The sequence below is a fragment of the Trematomus bernacchii genome, unplaced genomic scaffold (genome assembly GCF_902827165.1).
Source record: "Trematomus bernacchii unplaced genomic scaffold, fTreBer1.1, whole genome shotgun sequence".
NCBI lineage: Eukaryota > Metazoa > Chordata > Actinopteri > Perciformes > Nototheniidae > Trematomus > Trematomus bernacchii.
In genome coordinates, this window is record NW_022987655.1 from 1 (window position 1) to 17,439 (window position 17,439).

At 43.9% G+C, this 17,439-nt stretch overlaps 1 pseudogene; it reads left to right on the forward strand.

The window, feature by feature from the left end:
- Window positions 1–1,982: 1,982 nt before the first annotated feature.
- Window positions 1,983–15,977, forward strand: LOC117486605 (annotated as a pseudogene).
- The last annotated feature ends 1,462 nt before the right edge of the window (window positions 15,978–17,439 follow it).

The window sequence follows — 17,439 nt, forward strand, 5'->3', positions numbered from 1 at the left end:
CACACACACTCACACTCACACTCACACTCACACTCACACTCACTCTCTCTCTCTCTCTCTCTCTCTCTCACAGACAGACAGACACACACTCTCCCTCTCTCTCACAGACACATCAAGAGAAGAGAGGGCGATCAAGAGGAGAGAGAGAGGGCGATCAAGAGCAGAGAGAGAGGGCGATCAAGAGAAGAGAGAGAGGGCGAGCAAGAGAAGAGAGAGAGAAGAGAGAGAGGGCGATCAAGAGGAGAGAGAGGGCGATCAAGAGGAGAGAGAGAGGGCGATCAAGAGAAGAGAGAGGGCGATCAAGAGGAGAGAGAGAGGGCGAGCAAGAGAAGAGAGAGGAGAAGAGAGAGGGGCGATCAAGAGAAGAGAGAGAGAGGGCGATCAAGAGAAGAGAGAGAGGGCGATCAAGAGGAGAGAGAGGGCGATCAAGAGGAGAGAGAGAGGGCGATCAAGAGAAGAGAGAGAGGGCGATCAAGAGGAGAGAGAGAGGGCGAGCAAGAGAAGAGAGAGAGAAGAGAGAGAGGGCGATCAAGAGAAGAGAGAGAGGGCGATAGAAGATTGAGAGGGTGATCAAGAGAAGAGAGAGTAATGTAACCTCCTAATGTAATGTATTACTCCTATGAAAATGTTCAAAAAGTGCTCAAACTTCACATGTGTGCTAACAGTCCAGCCGTGAAGACATCTACGGGACAGTTTGAGATTTCTTCAAATGCCGTTGCCATGGCAACACAATGCTCACCATGAAACACGGTTTTCTCATAACTTCAGTGAAAATGATCGAAATGGCCCAAAACTTCACAGGTTTGGTAACGATGCAGCCATCAACACATCTAAGCGTATTATGGGGTGTCATCAAATGCCGTTGCCATGGCGACAGATAATTCACCATCAAGTTAGTTCAAAAGTTTGCAGTTCAAATATTATGCTGCTTTCCCAAGCCTTTTTACTTTCTTTTCTCATCTTAATACAAATTCATTCACTACTACTTACATCTGATATTTAACTCCTTCAGCCTATTTTCAGCTGCAGAAACCATTCAACTATTACATTATTCAGCTATTTCATTACATCAAGGCTATACATGTTTTTTTAAACCTTTTCTTTTAAATATTAAGCTTTTTCTGCATTTTTGTAGCTAAAAGCAGCTACCATTCAGCTAATAACATATTCAGCTTTTTCAGCTAAATTCAGCCACAAATGTTCACAGTTTACAGCATTCGCACGCATTTTCTGCAGGAAATGCATTTTCTAGTTACTCTCTACTCCACTCCCTAACTCACACACACAGCAGGGTCAACGTCACGACTCCCCAGCCCTCCCCCCTCTGCTCCTCCAACCACAGGCCCGCACACCGACCAGCATTACTGTGCAGCTCTGTGATTGGCAGAGAGACGGGGGACGCCTGAGTGACACACCCAGCACCCTATGCAGGGTCGCTACACTTCCCCTGGATCTCTATAAAGTTTATTAAAAACTACAACCCCCATGATGCATTAGCTGTTATCTTGCTAACAGAGACACACTTGTTGAGACTGTAAAGAGTCAGAGAGACTTTTAAAACTCATGCAGAGTTAGGCTGTGGACAAACTGTCCAAAAATCAGCTCCTCTCGTCTTTTCGTCTTGGTTAGGAAAAGACGAGAGGAGCTGATTTTTGGACGATTCGACCGGAAACCAGGGTTTCTTGTTTACCCCCAGCTAACATGCTAACGGAGAGCCTGAAACACAACTTCCGGTGCTGGCCTTCACAATAAAACCCACGGTTTTCTCTCTTCACCTTTCTTTTCTTACAAATATTATATTACAGGAAGAGGGGGAATACTTATAATATAGATAAAGGTGTTTCAGGAGAAATAAACCGGGTTCTCTCCGCAGCTCCATGTCTGTGTATCTTAAAGGTTTAGGTATTGTCTAAGGGGAAATCATAGCCGCTTTTATTTTGAAGTCCACTGCACCGGAAGTGATGGTCCCGCACGTTCTAACTTGGAACCAGATCGCGTCTCGTCGGTTCTCTCTCTACATCCATGGTTCTCTCGCTACATCCATGGTTCTCTCTCGGTGTTCCTGAGACAGCGTGTGTGAGCAGCTGATCCATCGTCTGTGTCTCTGGATGAACCTCTGACTTTGTGCTCTTTCTTCTGAAGCGGCGCCTTTAGCTCGGACTCTAGAAGCTAGCTTAGCATGCTAGCTGGTAACACGCTAGCAACACAGAGTGAGAGAAACAGGAAGTGGTGATTTAGTAAACATGAGTGTTGTGCTGCTCTCGTTGGTGAAGCAGCGACTCACTGCGGCTGCTGAAGACATCTTTGTTCTGTTTGAAAGAACGATAGCAGAGTACGAGGAGGAACTGTCTCGTTCAAAACAGGAGAACGAGAGACACCGGAAACTACTGGACGCTGTTGTCCAGCCTCAGCTTCAGATCCACAGAGCAGGTCTGTCCCCTCTTTACTATCTCTCTATATTAGACTCTCTCTTTATTAGACTGTTTAGATTCTTTATTGAATCTCTCTTTATTGTTCTTTTTCGGTTGGCAACCAACACATGGATGCATTACCGCCACCCACTGGACTGGAGTGTGGAGCAGTAGATTGGCAGGAAAATTAAAAGAATCCTAAATTCTTTCTCTAATTCCAGTTGTTTTTAAGAATGTTTTCAGCAGTTTAAAGACTTCCTCTGATGTCCCTATAGCAGATTCCCCACAGTAAGGCTGAGTTTTCCGTTAGCTAACTTAGTAGCTAGCACTCTCCTCTCGTACTTGTGGCAGTCTATTAAGACTGTCTGTTTGACGGTTTCCGGTTTATTGCAATCTGTACAGAGTCCAGTGGGGTGCATGCCAATTCTGTGAGTGTGTGGTTTCGTCCTTAACCGTGTAATGACCTTTTCTTCCCGTGGGCTCCTGCTTCGTCTTTTAAAGCTGTAATCTGTAACCACTATTTCCGTAAAAAAGCCTCGAACCTCATGCGTCAATACATTTTATTACACAGGGCGCTGTCCGTACATTTATGATTGGTTGAGGGAGGGCCGTGGTTTAGACTTTGGTGCACAGAATGACCCCTCGATTCCACCGGGTCCGTCTGCGTCGCGTCAGGCATGGTCCGGCCTCCTCCGGCGTCATACCCTACCGGGCGCGTTTCAGGAGCGTTTCAGGCTGCGTCTCAGGTCGACTATTTTCATTTCCTCGGTCCTCGGTATCACCGGAAGTTGATTTGTCTGCGCCATCTTGAGTAGCGTCCCATGGCTCTTATTTCTGCCGGAGGAGCGAGCAGCGCTAATAGCCGCGTTCACACCGGAGTACTTTCACCGTACTTTTCGCGTTTTAGTTCCGTGAGTCGCGTTCACACCAAAAATCGTACTTAATCTCGGGTACTTTTACCCCCATTTTTAGAGCCAACTCAGAGAGCGTACTTTTCTGTGGGTGAAAAGTTCTCCAAAGTGCCCCAGTGCTGATTGGCTGGGGCGAATTGCAAACCACGCCCGTACAACTCTGAAAATGTTGTGTAGAGCCGCCATTGTTTTTCCTCGCTACAAAAACACAACGCTCCGTGCGTTGTGTTTGTTTTTGAAAGCAGTTATGGCAAGCATCAAGAAATGATGAGGAGGTGTCGGCGCTTCTGGAGATCTACGCAGAGGACGCGACCCAGGGAATGCACTGAAGCCAGTTCAGTAGCTTTCACTCGACCTGGGAATGTGCACAGCCCCACGGCACACCGGCTAAAAATAAAGAAACTCGGGCAGGACTACAAACGGCGGATTCAGTGGCCAACGATGACGAAGGTAAAATCAACTACATGCACTGGGGTTTTAATCTGCACAATAATGGTCTCAGATGTACTTTTATTTGCTCAGTAGATCAAGCTAGCCATGCTAGCCATAATAGGCTAACACCGGCCCCGAGCACACAGTACACACACACTGTAACTTTGTCTTGAAAGAACGTTGCGCATCGAACTGATGTTCACAATCATGTTTATTTCATAATATTCATCATATTTTATGTTTAACTTGCCTCAACAACATTAAACAAAGTTCAAGCATACATGAAGCACTCTTCAAAAAGGAACAATCCTCCGTGTTTGAACCTCTTAAATCGCTGCATAGCCGATTTATTTGGACTGGATTATCCCAGAGGGTCTAAACATTCTTTATAACACAGTTTCAGATTTGTGAAACCTTAATTCTATTTGTGAAAATACAAAAAACACATTCCTAGTATGTTGTAAAACTACATGGCGACTAAACTTGTATATTGTATATTGCTTATTTTCCCCTCTTAGGAAAGCGGACACGGGATGCGAATTTCTTTGACACCGCCCAGGCGTTGGAGGACCGGCGTGCCGTGGTGAATGAGTCGCTGCGTGGAGATCAGATGGTGCTGTTCACCAAGGCCCAGGAAACGGAGGACAAGATGCTCACCTCGATGGAGCGCCAGGCAGAAGTGTTCAAGCAGCAGATGGAGCGCCAGCAGCACCAGGATGAAGTGTGGGCGCTGCGCCATGAGGAAGCGTCGGCGCAGCGGCAGGATGAGCGACAAACTGCATTTAATAACAGTTTATTTGGTATAGTTTTTGTAAATACTGACACACGACACACAACGTTGCACTAAGGTGTGCATGCTGCTGAGAATATCCCTACACCTGGGACAGTTTATTTTATATTGTTATTACTGTTATGACTTTATTTTATATATAATGTTTACTGACATGTACAACTGACACTTTAGTTACATTTAAAATATTTCTATTTAATGTTATGTCTTGAGAGTGCAATAAAGAAAACCGACATGGCGATTAAACAGATCCTGTATCAGTTTTTCTTCTTCTCTTGTTTTGTAGCGGGTTGCAAACAACTTTAAGGTGCTTACCGCCACCTACTGTACTTGTAATCTTCCCTCAGGGAAAAGTACTCCGGTGTGAACGCGATCTGTACTAAGTACCCTGGGGTTAAAAGCGCCAGGGCTCTTAGTGCCGGAACTAAGTACAGGAAAGTACTTGGTGTGAACGCGGCTATTGGAGGAGCGATAATGGAGGAGCGATAACCGAGGAACCACCAGACCATCCTCCGATGAAATCCTCAGATACTCTCCCCGCCCCCTTACTGTGTATCGCTCACTGATTGGACGATGCAGCGCATGCACTGATCTGATGCTTCTTGACATGAGAGCAGTTTCCCAGCGGAGTGAAGAAAACACATGAAACTCACGGGACTCACTCCTCAGTTCATACTGTGTTCTGTTTCAATGAATGCATCATTCAGTTACAAATATGTGATATATCTGAACAACAAAGTGGTCAAAAAACATTTTATTCATTTATTGGAAACATTTTCATGATCGCTTTTTCGTTTTACATTTTCATTTATTGTCATTTCCATTCAGTCAGTCATTAAGTGCTATTTAACATGTTAATGTGCTACATATCCACACAAACAGACAAAGTGTGCAATCCAATGAATGTTAATCTCACTGGGTTTTGATAGATAACATATCTCTTTTTCTTCTCTCAATTATTTTATTTCTATTGTGCACTCTAATCAATATTAATCTAACTATTGTTCGTTTATACATTTTAAGAATGGCGTTTATCTTTTTTGAGAATGAGTTCTTATTTTATTTAATGTATTTGGGTCTACAACAGATGATACAAATGTTTGTGTCAGTAAATGTGTACTAACAGAGGCGGGGGTGTTTGTGAAAATAACGGGGACAGAGCTGCTGTCAGACGAACAGCTGTGCAGCATCATCACAAACGGACGTGGCTTCACGTGACGCTCCGGAGGAAAGGACGTCCCATTGCTCTTAAAACTCATTTCCCTGCTTCTCGTGGTTTCCTTGCGTCTCTCCATGCTTCCCTGGTGGGAGGGACTAGACGCAGGGAAACAACGCAAGTGAGGGACGCAAGGAATCCATTTAATCGACCTGAGATGCAGCCTCAGAAGGGGACTCGGTGGACTCGATGGGTTAGATAAAGTCTCTTGGCAACACGACCTTCAATCAGCATTCGGCCGGCCGGTGAAAAGTCCCTCCCTACTCTGTCGCTATCATACGTCATTTGTTTTTGCTAAAGTGTTGTACAGAGATAGTGGAAACCCTTCATTATGCTGGTTCCCAGTTATGCGTGGGCGCGGCGCTCACGGCCAAGGCCAGAGCCTCAGTATCTCATTGTCTCTACAGTGTCTGCACCTGGCTTTGCTACATTAATATTGCAAGCTAAAACTTTCTCTATGACTTTTCCCTTTGTTTCCTATCCAATCCATCAGAACCTGGGATTAGTGATTTTGTCTATTTATTCCAAAGTCATAGCAACATAAAATGAGCACAATAAGCTTATAATGTAATAATAAGAATCCGTCTTGTAATGTTATTTAAAAATAGACTCCACAGTGCACATAACCTTTTTAGTGAGTTACTCTGAGTACCAGGAGACAGCGTTTGGTACTCACCCCACACGAAGCGTGGTCCTCCTCAGTGTCTCCTTCACTGTCCTCTATTTACACTTCTTGCATGCTAGATGATGAAGATGATGAAGATGCACCTCCCTGTCTCTTTTTAAGCCTCCGATTTGCTTTCTCCAAAACCTGTTGCCAAAACTGTGAAGTCCTTGCATTTCCTGAGGCCAAGTTGAAGGATCAAATACTAAGAAATGATCACATGACATGAAGTCATATCTGATTTCAGACGTGGGAAGTTACTATACACTTATTCAAGTACTGTACTTAAGTACAATTTTGAGATATTTGTACTTGACTTGACTTTGATGCTACTTTGTACTTCTACTTCCACTACAGTTCAGAGGTACATAGTGTACTTTTCCTCCACTACATGTATTTAATACCTTTAGTTACTTCACAGATCTGGATGAATGATGTGAAATATAATCAAGTGTTAAATCAGACTTTAGTTCCACCTGGAGTAAATCCACAAGCTACCCTGCAGTATACAAAGTCATTCAAACTAGCTGCACCTTTACCAGCTTTGAGAACACTTTCATGATCAATCATTATAAAACATATCATATATATTATTCTGAAATGGACCAATCTGCACAATGAATACTTTTACTGTCTCTACTTTCACTATATTTTGATGAGAATACTTTTCTACTTTTACTTGAGGAACATTTTGAATGCAGGACTTTTACTGTAACAGAGTATTCCTACACTCTGGTACTTCTACTTTCACTCAAGAACAAGATCTGAGTACTTCTACTTTTACTCAAGTACAAGACCTGAGTACTTCTACTTTTACTCAAGAACAAGATCTGAGTACTTCTACTTTTACTCAAGTACAAGACCTGAGTACTTCTACTTTTACTCAAGTACAAAATCTGAGTACTTCTACTTTTACTCAAGTACAAGATCTGAGTACTTACTGTCGCTACTTTCACTATATTTTGATGATAATACTTTTCTACTTTTACTTGAGGAACATTTTCAGTGATGCAAATTAGTCTCTTTTTGGCGCCTCCCGCTTTTTTAACGCTGATTTGGGTGACTTGTGTAATTCGCGGAGAACCAAAGAGTTTTCGTTTTTTCGGGGGGGGGGGGGTCCGACTCACGGACTGACGGACAACTTCTCACTTCAAAACATAGACTTTACTTGGGCGGGCCGCCCACGTAAAGTCTATTAACGGCCGCCAAAGTATATTTTTGTATCCATCCGCGAGCACGACTAGTGGACAATGATCCCTCGCTCTACACCTCCTGTACCCGATCTCTCTGCTATCGCGTGAAGGGTCTGCTAACAAGCGACCAACAGAAGACAAACAGAGGAGTCACATGTTGTTGCACATCAGTCATGCGCAAATGCGGCGCACTTCTGCGCTGTAACCCCGCTGCGAGGCTACGGCGAACTAATGCCCCTTTGACACCAAAGCGGTTCCAGGGCCGGTTCGGAGCTAGAGCCTGATAAGCACCGGTGACGTCATGACGCAGCAGCAGCACCAGTCGGTTGCGTAAAGCAGTAGAAACATTTTTTTTTTCGCAAACAAAGAAGAAGAAGAAAAACTGAAGCCCTTAAAGTCAAAAGTGTATAATATCTACCTGTAAATAATAATAAAAACCCTTGATTTATAATTTAACATCTCTGTCTCCTATTGATCTGAGTATATTATAAGGAATAGCCAGTTATAGCACAGGCCTTTGTCAGATGGTATATTACGCTGTTTTTTTTTCTGCTTCGAATAGTTCTCTCTTTTTTCACCATACCTGTGTTTGCATCACTGATTTTGAATGCAGGACTTTTACTGTAACAGAATATTCCTACACAAGATCTGTGTAAATAAAACTGCAGCAGCTTGACCACAGAGCGTGAACGTTGTGATCAGCTGATTTTGCGCAGTTCTCCAGTGTGTGCGCGGGGCACAGAATGTGCACAGGGGAGTCTCCCTCTGCAGCCAGCTGGCGGAGCTTTGGCACAATTCTGTTGTTCATACCGACGTTAACCCTGTGCACACGGCGACCAACTCTGTCGTCCAGTGATCTAAGCCTCTGCCTCCTGTAAAGCTTCACAGGTCCGTCGGTTATGTCCTGCGCGGCGCGGCCAGCACCCAGTTCAATCAATTAGAGAAAGTCCGAAGATTTTTTGCAGGGAGCGAAACGGCAACGTAGCTGCTTGATGTCTTTGTTCTTTTTGACATGTCTCGTAGTTTACTTCATTGAGTGTTGACAAGAAACACGTGTAGACGAAATATGTGTTTTGTTTTTATGTTTTCAGGTACGCAAAGGTGCGTAGTGACACAAGTGCAATTCGATTTTTGTCGTGCATGCGTACCAGTTATGTGCACCCCTGATTATATTATTGAGGGAGAGTTGTCCGGGGCTACAGTGGTATAGACCAAGGGTGTAACTTTGGTTTGAGAAGTGGGGGGGACACTAAACTGTGGGTCTGTGGGTCCTTCGCAACGAAAAACGTTCTCGATTTGAATCCCATTTACTGCCTTTCTACAAATATGGTGTTAAAAAAATCCAAGACAAATGTGTTGTGTATATAATGAGTGTGCACATGTATCTAGTATCCATGTCTACCTGGTTTATTCGGGGGTAGACCTCACATCCTCTAGGGGGGTCCGGGGGCATGCACTACTGAAGTTAAATGCATCAATCTGTGGCACTTTGAGGGGAAATGAAGGTTTCATGGATACAGCTCTCAACACTCATGAAACAGAACTGTATATAATCAAAAAATCCTTAGGATCACAAACAATAACAAATAATTTAAATTTGTTGATTTTATAAACTCCTCTCTCCCATCTTTATCTTATCTTATGTTACCTAGTTAGCATTCTTTATCTTACCTATGCATATTGTACTAATCACTCCCCTTTTAAACTGTGTTTTACTGTCATATAGTACACATTGGAAGGATTTCTTAACATATTTTTGTACAACTATATTGAATAGATAAAATCTCGCTCTCCAATTGTATAGGTCTAGTCTCCCTATATCTGTGTGTGAAATTGTTCCATCCTCAAAAACTAAAAACGAATGCTTCTGCAGTCTAGCTGCAGCTTCTAGCAACGGCCTTCTGCTAAAAAAAGGACACTGAATGTGGCATCACACACAGGACTTGAGTCTGAACACAGCAGACAACAGGAGTATTTACAACAGCATATAACAACTAAAATACTGCATGTGGGTGCACACTTATTCTCTGTCTTGCTGTTACATAAATCCCATGAATGAGATTAAGTTAGCTTCATCATATCAGCATATGTTTAAGTGAATCATAAAGTTTATATCAGGTTCCTATCAGCCTGTCACTCATTATTTTCAGGGAGGGGGGGGGGTTGAAGGAACAGAGAGAGGGGTGATCGTGGAAGCTTTCCTCCTGCCTTCACAAACTTTACACACGCATTTATCGTATGAAAATAGCAAGAAGACATTTATACTCTGCAATCCAAGACTGGATTAAATCCACCAAAAACCTGACATGACTGTAACGCGAGTTTAAAATAAAAACATGAATCCACGTGTGTCTCTGAGCCGCAGCGGCACGGACTGATTCAGAGTGGGTCATTCTGTCTCTGGTGCTGGGCTGGTGTTGCTTGGTTAGTTGTTAAAAACAAAAAGCCACAGCCAAAAAATCAGGAAGCAACGTTACTATGCTATAATGGATTAAGTTCTGTCACTGCATCGATGCAGAATCGTCCACGTCTGCATCGCGACGTAGAAACGATTAATTTCAACACCCCTAATACATATAAACAAACTGCTACGAATTTGAACATTAAGCAAGAACATTTTTTTTTTCTTCATTTTTTTACAAGGAATACAGATTCATTTAATTAATATCATACATTAATACAAAATAAACTGTGATATATATATATATATATATATATATATATATATATAAATAAATAAATATAAGATGTGAGACGTGGTGTATCAGCTCACTCCGATTCCCTCAGACTGTGGCAGAGACAAACTGTCCTGCAACAATGCAGCTCTCTTTATATTCCCCCAGGAGTATTTTTAGTTTTTCATTTTTAAATATTTGAGGATGCTTATGGTTGAGTTTGGGAAGAATTGTTTCCGTACAGGTTCAAAAGTTGGGCATTGTGTGAGGAAGTGAGTGAGAGTGTGTTGGCCTGTGGCAAGCTATTAACTTGCCACCGGCATTGCACTGTGGCAAGTTAATAATAGCACCTTGTCTTTTTCTTTTTTAGTGTAGTGGAGCCACACTTTAGAGCGTTTACCGCGACCCATCTTTGGTGTTATGAAGTGACTGAGCTTGTGAACTGTCTACGGGAGGGCGGGGGGAGCCTCGCTGCGGGGCAACAGTGGACCTCTGTCGCCTGTCAGCGCAACTTACATGATGCCGTTTAAAAAAGTTAAGGGCGGTGCTGGTCGTCAGCGAACCGAGCCGGCCGCCGGCGGCCCGCTGGCGACCTGCCGTTCTGTGATTCTCCAGAACACACAGATGGCAAGTCCGCCCCTGATTACCCTGTATTCCACCGGGTCACCATGGCGCAGACGGACCCGCTGGAATACAGAGTCTACCACGTTTAGGAACCATTAAGCAGGACCAAATTTGTGTACTTTTTATGGGTACCCGGTACCCAGCATTTTCTTATCGGTTCTCATCTGGAACCGAGTTTCGGTTCCCAACCCTAATCTTATGTAATATTCAATGCTTTGTTTTGTCTTTTCATTAGCTGTAAGCTGCAATCATCAAGATTAAAACGCTGGAAATAATCACTTTGTGTGTGATGAATCTATGTAATGTATACGTTTAAACTTTATAAATTGAATTACTGATAAAATCACTATTCCATGATATTCAATTCATTGAGATGCACCTGTATGAGTCCAAGTACAGGTTTAGCAAGGCGGTGAGAGATGCTAAACGACTACTCTGAGAAACTCCAACACCAGTTCTCAGCTAACGACTCTGCAGACAGGTCACAAACTATAACGGCCCGTCCACACAGCAGCGTTAAAAAATCTTGAAACGCTTCTGCCCATTCACTTTGAATGGGGTGACGTCACTTTGCCTCACTTTTCGCCGAACTGCATTGTGGGCAGCAGAGCGGAGATTTTAAGGATTTTCAGGATTCAAAGTTGAGCAATGTTCAACTTTTGAAGCTGAGGTGGAAGCGCTAGCCAATCAAACCGCGTGTATGCTGGGAGAGACATACCGCAGGTCATTTCCTCATATTCCAAAACATGGAGGAGAAATGAGCGGTAGGGAATCACCCGGTGCTTTATGACCAGTCCCTATTTACCTACCGGGATACAAACCGGAGGAGCCAGGCATGGAGGGAGGTGGCAGAGACAGTGGTAGGTTTTCGCCTGTTTGGGGAGTTTATATCCAGTTTACTTCGGGCTTTTTTGCTTTGTATGTCGGGGGCGGGAGATTCATGTGATTGGTTGTTGGTCGCGTTGCTCGCAAAAAATCCCCAAGCTTCAGATACGCCCACCTCCAAGATTTTTTTAACGCTGCTGTGTGGACGGGCCGTAAGGCTAAGGCCTCACACTCCGTGAACGGCCGACGCCTTGCTAAGCGGCAGTGAAACTACGTTTTAGATCAGCTACCGTACTAACTCACCTGTTGTCCTGAAACTATCAGGGCGTCTGGAAAAAAGGTGTAATTGACAGACTATTGAGCCAACAGAAATACACAGTGGGCGGAACTTCGTGGTTAGATTTTAAAGGTCCCATGTCATGCTTTTCCGGTTATTACCCGTCCCCTTGTGTGTTATGAAGGTTTTTATCCATGTAAACGGTCTGCAGAGTCAAAAACCCTCAAAGTACACCCTGTAGGGAGTAAAACTTTAACACAGAAAAGACCTCCCCAAAACGCCTCGTTGGATTTCCAATGTTTTCTTCCTGGGTATCGCTACGTAGGGATACCCAGTAGCCACGCCCAGAGCTATCGCCGCACCCTCTGCCAGCCGAACATATATACTGTTGGAAGCTCAGGTTCAGTTCAAAACTGTATCCAGTAGGGATGTCCCGATCACCTTTTTTTGCTCCCGATCCGATTCCGATCATTTGATTTTGACAATCTGCCGATACCGATTTTTCCCGATCCGATCTTTATGCAATGCATTAAGAGGAAAAAAAAGGTAACAGATAACGGCTGGTCATCCAACGCGATGAATTCAGCTATCTTGGCTGTTATTGTTTTGGCCTTTTCACTGTTCTGGGGCAGTTTCTCTTTCCTTTTAAAAGTCTCTGAAAGTGTCGGTTGTTTCAGTGCCGTTACCTGAGTGGCCGCTGTGTACTCGTCGTGTTGTTGTTGGTGTTTGTATTAGATTGGTCGTGTTGAACGTAGCTCTGTTCTTTCCACCACGCGGAACCTCCGCCTTGCAAACATTGCATCTGGCTGTTACACTGCCTTCGCTTTCAATTTTATAATACTTCCAAACTCCTGACATTTTCTCTGTCCCGACTCCCGAGGCACCAGCTGAACGTAGCCTCTCGTTAGCTTACTGCTACTATTAGACACTGCGCCCACTGTTGCCAGATTTGAGAGAAATAAGCAACCAGGTCTATGAAAACAAGCCCAAAAGAAGCAACACATACATGATGTTGTGTAATTTTAACCCAAAACTAAGGCCTCAGGATGACTTTAAGACGTGAACATGGTCATTTTTGTTTTGTAACATTAAATAAAATGTATAAAAATATTTTATAAAAAAAAAAAAAAAAAAAATCCGATCCCCGATTTTTTTCTCCCGATCCCCGATCACGTGAAAATCACGTGATCGGCTCCGATCCCCAATCACGTGATCGGATCGGGACATCCCTAGTATCCAGTCATGCCAACGAGGGTCTGTTTCCTGTCTTGTGAGGGGAAATTGTAATGGCAATGTAAATGGAAGAACCACGACGAAGTCAGTGGTTGACATTTCTTGTTAACACTGTTCCTTCAGATGTTCGAGCCGGTATTGTACTGTGTGCAAGGGCATTTCACGGACCAAAGCTTCGCAAACATTGCAGCGATTCATGCCGGATATGCACAACGTAGGACACTGAAGGACGATGCTGTTCCTACTTTGTTTGGACCAGCGGGAGATTCGGGTACACAGCCTGTAAGTATACATTGTTGTTTGTGTATTTATGATGTTTAAAACAAACAAGGTATCTACCACGACTGTTTAAATGGGTAAACGTTTTTGGGGCTGCTAAGCCATTGACACAGTGCTAACTGGGCTAACTAAGTTGCTAGCGTTTCCATATATCAACTCCAATGTCAGCAGATGGCCTTACATGTATCTCATAGCAGGAGAATGTCTGCATCCACACACGAAACACCCACAGAGTCTATGAGTATTTCTTGTGTGAACGCAGACATTCTCCTGCCACGAGACACATGTAACAATGTTTCCCCTAGCATGTCTAGCTCCCGGCAGCCCTCCCGTCCAGCTCGGCAGCATACACGCTAGGAACGCCAACTACAATGCAACCAAGCCTCGCGACCGACCGCACGGCAAATCACCCGGAGCATACCGCCCATGACATAGACAGTATACTCCGGGTGACATAGACAGTATACTCCGGGTGATCCACTGCACGGCCAGTCGCGAAACCCAACCACATTATAGTTGGCGCTCCTAGCGTGTATGATACCGAGCTACCGTTCCTAGCGGTTAGCATATTAATCTAGCTGGCAAGCTAACGAACCTAAAACAACTACGTTTCTCTAATATTTTGTGATTTGCATGTGATTTCGTCCAGCCAGATCAGGAAACTCCTGGCGTATCCGGCGGACAACACATGACGGGGTGACCACTCGTCCTGCCTCGTCCTAAGAAGCCCCGACAGCCGCTTACAAAGCTGCGATAGGCAAGATGCCGAAAACGCCTATAAGGGGAGGAATGGATGATATACAGTGTATATATGTATATTTACACATGTTCATTTTGTACATTTCTAAAAATAAAGTTTGATGGAAATACTTAGTAGCCTTTCTTCCCTGAATTATTTGCTCCTATAACATATCATTCATATATAGCAAACCATGATTTGATTTTTCATCAAACACAGTAGTAGTTTATTACAGATAAAAATAACGTACTCTTCTTCCGTTCTACGCCTCAAAGGTCCATAATCGAATCTGTACATGTTATGGAGGTTCTGCAGGGTTAGGGTTAGGGTTATGTATGGTGTATATCTTGGCATATAATGTTGTGTGCTACTGTTGGTGTTTTCAGCTAGCTGGCTACATAATGTTGTAACTGTCAGCTAGGCTACCTTTCTAATTTCTTTGCAACAGACGTTTTCCACTTTCCACGGTAGGCATCATGGCGCAGTTTCCACAAGTGCACCTAAATAACAACAGTTGTAGGTACAGTTCGGTCAGTTAGCGTATAACATATACGGCTGTACTGACACCATCGTAAGACTGATGTTCCGCTCAGAGCGAGCCGAAAAAAGCACTGTTAGACATGGGCGGAGCCTCTCTGGTGGTTGACTAATCAGAACAGAGTGGCCGAGCTGACCAATCGGAGCACACTGGGCTCACAGGGAGTGGGGGGCAGGAGCAGAATTCTAATACTCTAGAGTTTCTCTGAATATGTGTTTCCTGTTTCCTGCAGACGTCCAGCAGCTGGTGGTGGTTAAAGAAGAGGTTCCCCCTGAGCAGCAGGAGTGGAGCTCCAGTCTGGACCAGGAGGACCCAGAGCCCCCCCCACACATTAAAGAGGAGCAGGAGGAACTCTGGAGCAGTCAGGAGGGAGAGCAGCTTCAAGGGCTGGAGGAGGCTGATATCATCAAGTTCACATTCACTCCTGTCCCTGTGAAGAGTGAAGATGATGAAGAGAAACCTCAGTCCTCTCAGCTTCATCAAAGACAAACTGAACACCTGGAAACAGAAGCTGATGGAGAGGACTGTGGAGGACCAGAACCAGCCAGGAACTCAGATCCAGAGAGACATTTACAACCAGAGACTGAGGACAACCCTGGAGACTCTTCTGAACCTGACACTGAGGACAGTGATGATTCGAAGGAGACCAGAGAACCAGGTTCAAAGTCTCAGAGAAGTAAACAAGACCATGTCAGTGATTCAAGACGTAGGACTGGAAAGAAACACTTTAGATGCTCTCAGTGTGCGAAAAGATTTGGCCGCAAGTCAAGTCTGAATAGACATATCATAATTCATACCGGAGAGAAACCATTTACCTGCTTAGTTTGTAAGAAATCTTTTGCTTCGAGACATCACTTACCAATTCACATGCGAATCCACACAGGAGACAAACCATTCAGCTGCTCAGTCTGTAAGAAATCTTTTGCAGTGAGAGGAAGTTTAAAGGACCACATTAGAATCCACACAGGAGAGAAACCGTTCAGCTGCTCAGTCTGTGAGAAATATTTTACACAGAGAGGACATTTAAAGGAGCACATGAGAATCCACACAGGAGAGAAACCATTCAGCTGCTCAGTCTGTGAGAAATCTTTTGCAGAGAGAAGAGATTTACAGAGACACATGAGAATCCACACAGGAGAGAAACCATTCAGCTGCTCAGTCTGTGAGAAATCTTTTACACAGAGAGGAGATTTAAAGTGCCACATGAGAATCCACACTGGAGAGAAACCATTCAGCTGCAGTTTTTGTGACAAAATATTCACCTGGAGTCGTCAGGTCAAAAGCCATAAGTGTGTTGGTCGTCAGTCCTCACAGCTTCATCAAACTCAAACTGAGGAGAACAGAGAGGCAGAGCCTCCAGCCAGCAGCTCAGCTGAACACCTGGAAACAGAAGCTGATGGAGAGGACTGTGGAGGACCAGAACCAGCCAGGAACTCAGATCTAGAGAGACATTTACAACCAGAGACTGAGGACGACCCTGGAGACTCTTCTGAACCTGACATTTTCCAAGTCAAATCTGCATGTGCAACAACAAAAGAGGACAATTAATTAGTCCTACGACAATTCAGATGAGAAAAATCTGTCTGGTTGTATAAACTCTGTTTGACAATATTCATACATGACTTCATATATACTCCATCTTTATCAACAGAAGTTTTGAATATGTTCTATGTTCATGCCAATCTTCATCTGGTGTTTCTATCTGGAGTTCTTCCTCCCATCTAACCTCGAAATATTTAGTTGAGTGTTTGTCATGTTTTGCTAAATCCTTGATATAATGCTGAAATGATTCTTATGTTTCTTTCCTGATATGCTTTAGTTATAATTTGGATGATATTATTCAACTCCTTGGAAGAATCTGATCTGACTCCCCTCTTGTAACAGTCCCTTAGTTGAAGGTATCTATAGAAGTCATGTGTTCCCAATGTGTGTTTTCTTCTCAGATGATCAAAACCCTCCAGCTCCCCTTCCTTAACCAAAACACACCAAGCTGTTATTCCTTTCTCTACCCATTGTTTAAAACCTTGATCTTATTTTGCAGGTTTGAAGTTTCCATCATAAGCTACCCATTTTATTATATTTGCATCATTTTGAATCTTATCTATGTTCAATACTTTCAACCATAGATCCAATGTGTGCACTGTTATTGGACACATTTTAGTTTTGAGTTCCTTGATTAGTTTGATTCGACGCTGCAGGCTGAGAGAGGACGCTGGCGTAGACGGTTCGCCGCTTCTCCGGCTGCACCTTGTAGTGTTTTTCTTTGTTTTTCTTTGTTTGTCGTTCTTTTGCCGGCTTTAACTGTTGGCCTCTTACTCGGCTGTGTATCTCATATCTTCACGTTTTATGTGAACACGTCTTTACACCCAATTCCTCTGATCTCTTACCTGTATGCAGCAGCTGCTACACCAGCTCCTGTAGCTAGCTGTAGCAGTTAGCTGTAGCAGCTACTCCGGCTCCAGGCTAGGTGATCTCTGCTTTCCTGTCATCTCCCGACGGATTGCTCTGTCCTGCCTTGCTCTGTCCTGTTCTGTTCCACGACACATTCTAATCCATCCCGAAGTGTCTAGCCTCTTGGTTGGGACCACCTTCTCCCAGCTGGCTCTCAGCTAACGTAGCATCGTGCTAGCAT